At 30.6% G+C, this 6,692-nt stretch overlaps 1 long non-coding RNA gene across 1 annotated transcript; it reads right to left on the reverse strand.

The window, feature by feature from the left end:
* Positions 1 to 3,315: 3,315 nt before the first annotated feature.
* LOC143081659 (uncharacterized) lies at positions 3,316 to 5,518 on the reverse strand. The gene is made up of 4 exons (XR_012980011.1): positions 5,375 to 5,518; positions 4,680 to 4,751; positions 4,017 to 4,194; positions 3,316 to 3,409 (listed from the first exon to the last, which is right to left on the reverse strand). It is a non-coding gene; the product is annotated as an uncharacterized LOC143081659 (long non-coding RNA).
* Positions 5,519 to 6,692: the final 1,174 nt, after the last annotated feature.

Below are 6,692 nucleotides of genomic sequence, written 5' to 3' on the forward strand. Positions count from 1 at the left end.
CCAAGAACAATAATATTTAGGCAAACATCTTAAACGCAGATGTCTATAGGCTGGACAAATCATTACAAAATGGTATTCATTTTCAATAGCTTTCATATTGCAACATTGACATAGTCTTTCATTACGAGGCACATTATTATATGTACCAGTTTCAATGTTGAGTTTAAGTGAACCACATCTAAGTTGTGCTAAGAGTTTAACATTGACATCAAGAAGTAAATATTTTTCTAAACAAAAGTCAATTTTGAACATATTCTAAATATCCAATTTTTCACAATCGAACATACATATAAACTGATCATAGAGGCGTAGTTTCAAAACATCATATGAAAAAAATACATTTTCTTGGTTATACCATAAAAAATAGTATAGTGGTATGATGTCGTCATCATTGTTGTCTGAAAACACCTCTGGTTCCGGTCAATAATTTTTTGTTTCAGTGAATGGATATTTTTGAAATTTCACCTGTACATTTAAAACAAAACAAAAAGGAACCTAAGGATTGACTTTAAGAGTTATGATACCAACAGTGCCTAAAATAGGCCATAACTTGTGTTTAACTGTAAAGATTCTTTCTTTTATAGTTGAGTGCAAATAAACTTAAACATGTCCGACTGTTTTATTTGATGACATAAATCTGTGATGCTTGTGTTTTGTTAGAAAAAAAAGTATACAGATACCATTTTCCGGTTTTCCAAAAAGAAAAAAGAAATGTACAGTATTTTTTTTTTATTGTTAACCCTCTCACCCCAGGTGTACATTTTGGGAAAGTGGTTGACTATTATGAATGACCCCGATAAGAGGTGATATTATTGCCAGTGAGTCAACTTTTGATCCAAGTCAAAATTTGTACAAGTAATCCATTACACATGTCAAAGTAAGGCCTTCAAAACAGTCTTCGCTCATATCAATCCACAAGCTTTAAAGAGCCCCAAAAATGAATAAGGGCTATTCCAGAAAAAAATGTATGGGGGGTTTGAAGGCACATTGTATTAATAATACATGTGTGATGGGTTTCAGACCAACTTTTCACTCTAATGCACTATAATTCTCAATTACAATTGTCTGGGTGGCGGGTGCTGACAAAAACTGCCTTCCAACCCACCATACATTTTTTTCTGGAATAGTCCTAATCTGATATAAAAAAAACACCAAACTACAACCACTGAAGTTTTTGTTTTTGACTTTTGTCAACATGTTGGAAAATGAGCAACATGATAAAATGTGGTACTGAATGAAGGTGAATGAAATGACTATTTGTAAGAGTTGTAGTTTCAAGATGCCTTCTTTTAAGTTGCCTTTTGTTTTGTGTCCATTGTCTAATCCATATTTGGTCAGTGGGTTGCTTTGTATGCTATACATGTCTGTAAGACAGGGTTTGCCTGAACTTGACCACATTTCTTGGAACATTGATTATTGTCTGATTCTCATTTACCTTAACCATAAGTCTGCTATGTTCGGTGAAATAATTGTGTTATGTATGGAATGTTGAATGACCTTGACCACAGTTTTACACTTCATGGGTTAATGTTTAGATTGATGATTTGGTATGTTTTTCTGATACTATGGAATTGACTTAACAAATGTGAGGTGCAAATGACTATCTGGAAGGTGTCATCTACCTTGACCTCATTTATTGGTCAATGTTAAGTTTTTATGGTAAAGTTTTCTTTTTGAAACGATAAGCAATATGTTTTTGTTGATTTGGATTCTTTATGATCCTATTGATTTATGCAGAACAAGTACACAAGTGATAGGATTACCAATGAGACAACTTAACATGCAAGAACATATGTGTTTGATTCAAGGAATTATAATAAAATTGAAAGTCTTCAACACTGAGAGTAAGTGAGGCGATTACCAATAAGACAACTATCCACAAACAACCAATTATGTTTATTTAAGCAATTGTAATCAAGTAGAAAGCCTTCAACACCAAGTAAAGCATTTAGGAAACAGTATGGTCATTTGTGAAAGTAGTTCCATTTCATGAGTTGTGGAAAACTATATTACTTATTTTTTCATCTATGGTATAGTTGGTATATTGTTCAATGTACCTTTTCTCCACCTTTCCCGTTATTCATACCGGTATGCTGAATTATTTTGATAGTTAAGACTCGTCTATCAAAACAAAACAAACATCCAAAAAAAAAAGAAGACTCGTCTATCTAAACAAAACTACCATCCAAAAAAACAAATTGTTATTTACAAAAATGTTCCCTTCCTTTGAAAATTCTATCAATTTGACAATAAGAGCCTATTTCATCTGACTTTTTAAGTGTTGTGTGTTGCTAAGACCACTGTTCCAGGTTCAGTATATCACTTAGCAATCACAAACATGCATTCAAAATCCATATTTGTTATGTGCATGTCCCAAGTCTGGAGCCTATAGATCAGTGGTTGTTAGTTTATACTTGTCATAAATGTTTTTCATAAATTATTCTGTAATAATTTAATTTCGGTTGTAACACATCTTCTGATTGGTTGACGTTATTTTGTTATGAGCCCATATACATAATTTAATCATGTGACCGTGACGTCATCAACGTTTTTTTATGGTTTTCCACGGTTTAAAATGGAATTTAGAATTAAATTATAAGAAATGACTAATATTTTTTCTGTCTATTCGAAATAACATAAAAAATGTGGTGCACACTGTTAAAATAACCCGCTATACGCGTTATTCAGTGTGCACCAAATTTTTCATGTTATTTCTTCATAGACAGAAAAACTATTACAGTCATTCCTTAAATAAATAAGACTTAATTTTCTCCATTGAAATGTCCCATATTTTTCATGTGGGTTAATCTTTTTATTTAGAGACCTTGCAGTAAGTGTGTTTTACTTGAAAATTATAATATGGTAATGACAGAAATATGAATTTGATTGTTTGAGTGTTACTTTAAAGTGCAACATTTTGAATATATTGAGGCTATCAGTTTTTGTTGGTGGTGGAAGCCAGAGTGCCTGGAGAAAAGCACTGACCTTGATGGGAAAACTGACAATCCTACACAATTAAGTTTGGAGTCAAGTTCACATGCAAGAGCTGGATTCAAGCTCGCAACTTTAGTGTTTACTGGCTAGTGATTGACAAAAATATGAAGACAATGTTTTAATAAACAACAATGAAAGGAAATTAAAAATGTTCAGAACTTTTAAAATACAACCATTTTGTATACATTTAAATTTTCACTTCATTTATAGTCTTGTCAGAATTTATTGGTCACCCGTGGTGATAAGTTGATTCCTGATGAAGGTAAATCCAGAAAAGCGCTTCGGACGCAATAAATTATAAAACGTGTTGTTTTCCATTTTTTTGATTCAATTTATGTGGATGTCCATATCATGATTCCAAGGCTTGTGAAGTAACTAGATTTTCTTCAAATATTCATGTTGAGATATTGATGATCTGGAAATATAATAACACATATTTTAATATTTTAAATCTGAATAGTTATAACTAAATTGTGTTGGAACATGTGATGGAAGAAAGAAATAAAACTGGTTATTGCCTTAAATTAGCATTTTATATGCTATATGATTGTCTTTTAAACAACTAATAAATTTTGTTTTAAAAGAAAAGAACTATTATAAAAAAGAAAGTTAAAATATATAGTAATGTAAACATGCCATTATGTAAATTTACCCTTTGCATTTAAATTTTGGATTAACTCAATCAGATTGTGAAAGTAATATAACCATTTTTGTGCTAAGCAGATCATTTGTAAGTAAACTTTTTTCTTTTTATTTACTGAAATATACTTCAATGATGTACACATTGTAGACATTTAAAAGTTAATTTTCAATATCACAGAAATAAATCAAATTAAACTGGCATGATTCATTTGTTATATACTCAAATCAAGTATTTTATTGTCGTATAAACTTTACAGTTTGTGACCAACATATATTAACACAATAAACACAATAAACATATATACATACACAATAAAATCAGCATCAAAATTTTTTAACAGTATACACATAATTTTTTTTTGCATAGTAAAGATACTTACACTTGCTAATGTTTGATGTACCAATCATGGACTTCATCTGATGAATTCTAAAGCTGTTTCATAATTTCTGAAAGTGTCATTCTTATCAATGTTTTAGCAATAAGTGTATTAATCCATAAAGAAACTAAATCAATGACTTTGTACAAGCTAAATTATTGAGTTCCTCTGGTAGATGCAGCTGAAAGTTATAATGAAATAAGGATGAGTATAATTAATAATATTTTGTTTTATGTTGAAATAAAAGCAATATACTATTTTTTAATATATATATGAAAAATTAAGATAGTGGTATATGTAAGTGCATTTTTGAAATATGACAGAAATAATATAAAAGTGTTGAAAGGGAGTCATATTTCACACACATCTATCAAATTTCTTCAAATATTCTTTAAATTTAAAGGAATAATGACATATTTTGAGTATTTTTGTGCGACACATATATTTATAAACTTAAATCTTAGATTGACTTCAAAAAGTATTAGAACACATAACTTGCTTGCTCCTTCATAATGCAATTGTAAATATTGCGCATTCTTTTTTAATTCAACTGCAAGTCGAGATACATTTTAATAGCAATTTTTCATTATTTGATAAAGAAATTAATACATGCAAATAACAAACAATATCAGAAACAAATGATGTATTTTATAAAAACTCAAATACCTAATTTATTTTGTTTTCTTTATTCCATTTCCTTTTCTTTTCCTCACTTCTATCTAATGATCTCACAAACATCTATAGCATAAAAAGAAAACAATGGAATGCAATACTGTTGTTTTTGGTATTATATTTAAAGTACATATTCTATTGCAGGAATACATCCTTGTTTGTTCGCTACAACCCTGGCCTATGTTTTGACATTAATATTTGAAGTCATATGTTGTATGTGACATAAATAACCCCTTTTTTATAATTAATTGTGCAAATTTGTCTTAGATAAACGGAAATAAGTCTTTTACAAAATATCTTCAAATCCATTTTTTTTTATTGTTTTCTAAAAGCTCTTGTCAGTAAATTTAAAATATCGCAGCATTTTTACTGCCAAAACTGACAAAAGTCAGAAGCAGTAATGGCCAAATGCTGTGTCTGGTACTGTCTTTGGGCAGCGAGCTGGAGCTTAATCGTGAAGACTTAAATCGTCTGCACACGTTTATGTCTAATTTGCAATAATCATGATTTCAGTGTACTGTATAGGCCTATGATTGATATTGATAGCTGCTCATTCGATACGTGCAGACGACAAACGTAAACACAAAAAATATGATTTTCTACTGCATACTGTGAAGAATTTTTTTTTCCTAATGAATAAACAATTATTTATATTATTTTGATTATATGCATTTTTGTTTTTAGCTTACAACTATTGTTTTCAGAACACAACGGGTGTGTTATTATCTGAAGCTTAAGTATCAGCCATCTTGGCTTCAGTAGCAACAAAAGGTCAATCCGGGTCAAACATCTTGAAGAGCGGGCTACGAAAAAAGCCGAAGGCAGTGATTAGTGTAGAGTAGTATTCGGGCCCGTATGCGGATCGGAACTGGAACTGCCGGGGAGTTTGATATTTTTTATGACGACGTCGAAATTTACGGGCACTTTTGTGGGGGTAGTTTAGTACTTGCTAAAAAGTCATGCAAATGCCATCGACAATCATAAATCATATTAATTACAACAAACATGGAGTAATAATGATCATAAAACTCTTTACAAAATGCCTCTATAGGAAATGGAACCATAAATATATGTGGAGGTAGTGATGCTGTTGTTGGACAATTATAGTATATTTGATTCATAATTTAACTGTTTTTGACTGTTTAAGTTATTGCATTTAATCCTTTTGTGGAATATTCTGATGACATCCCTGCTTAGCTTCAAATCTTTTCACTAAACTTATAAAACAAATATAACTCTCGGAGTATGATGACATGCTTTTAATTGTGCTGCAGCTGTCTTCAGTTAAGGTGTGGAGGAAAAAATAAAAATATAACATTAAATGCAAATGTAGAATTAACAAATTTTACATTCATCATAAAATTATCTACAAAGACTATTTCAGGTATAAAATTATTTGATCCCACTGATTTTTGTTACATATTGTATTTCGTTCATTTTTTAATATAAATAAGGCCGTTAGTTTTCTCGTTTGAATGGTTTTACATTGCCATATCGGGGACTTTTATAGCTGACTATGTGGTATGGGCTTTGCTCATTGTTGAAAGCCGTACTGTGACCCAGAGTTGTCAATGTTTGTGTCATTTTGGTCTCTTTGACAGTTGTCTCATTTCAATCATACCACATCTTCTTTTTTATATGACCCTAAATATTATGATCACTCTTGTTCAATACACTGGAAGACTTACGTGGACCATGTTCTATACACTTTTCAAAACTTTGACTTCTTGGGCATTTGTCACCATATTTTCACACTCATGAAATTTATCTCGGGTATTTACTATGCATTCTTAAGCGAAGTTATTATTTTGTTTTTTGAACACAGCCATGTTCTTATTTCCATAAAACAGCAACACAAGTTGTTTTTCGACAAACAGATGATGTTTCTAGCTAAGAAATTAAATGAAATCATTTTTGAGACAAGTTCACCTGTTTCAATTAATTTCTAACATAGGGAAACAGTTCCTTTTTTGTTTCATATAAAATAGCTACTGTGTTATATGGGTC

The sequence above is a fragment of the Mytilus galloprovincialis genome, chromosome 7 (genome assembly GCF_965363235.1).
Source record: "Mytilus galloprovincialis chromosome 7, xbMytGall1.hap1.1, whole genome shotgun sequence".
Taxonomy (NCBI): Eukaryota; Metazoa; Mollusca; class Bivalvia; order Mytilida; family Mytilidae; genus Mytilus; species Mytilus galloprovincialis.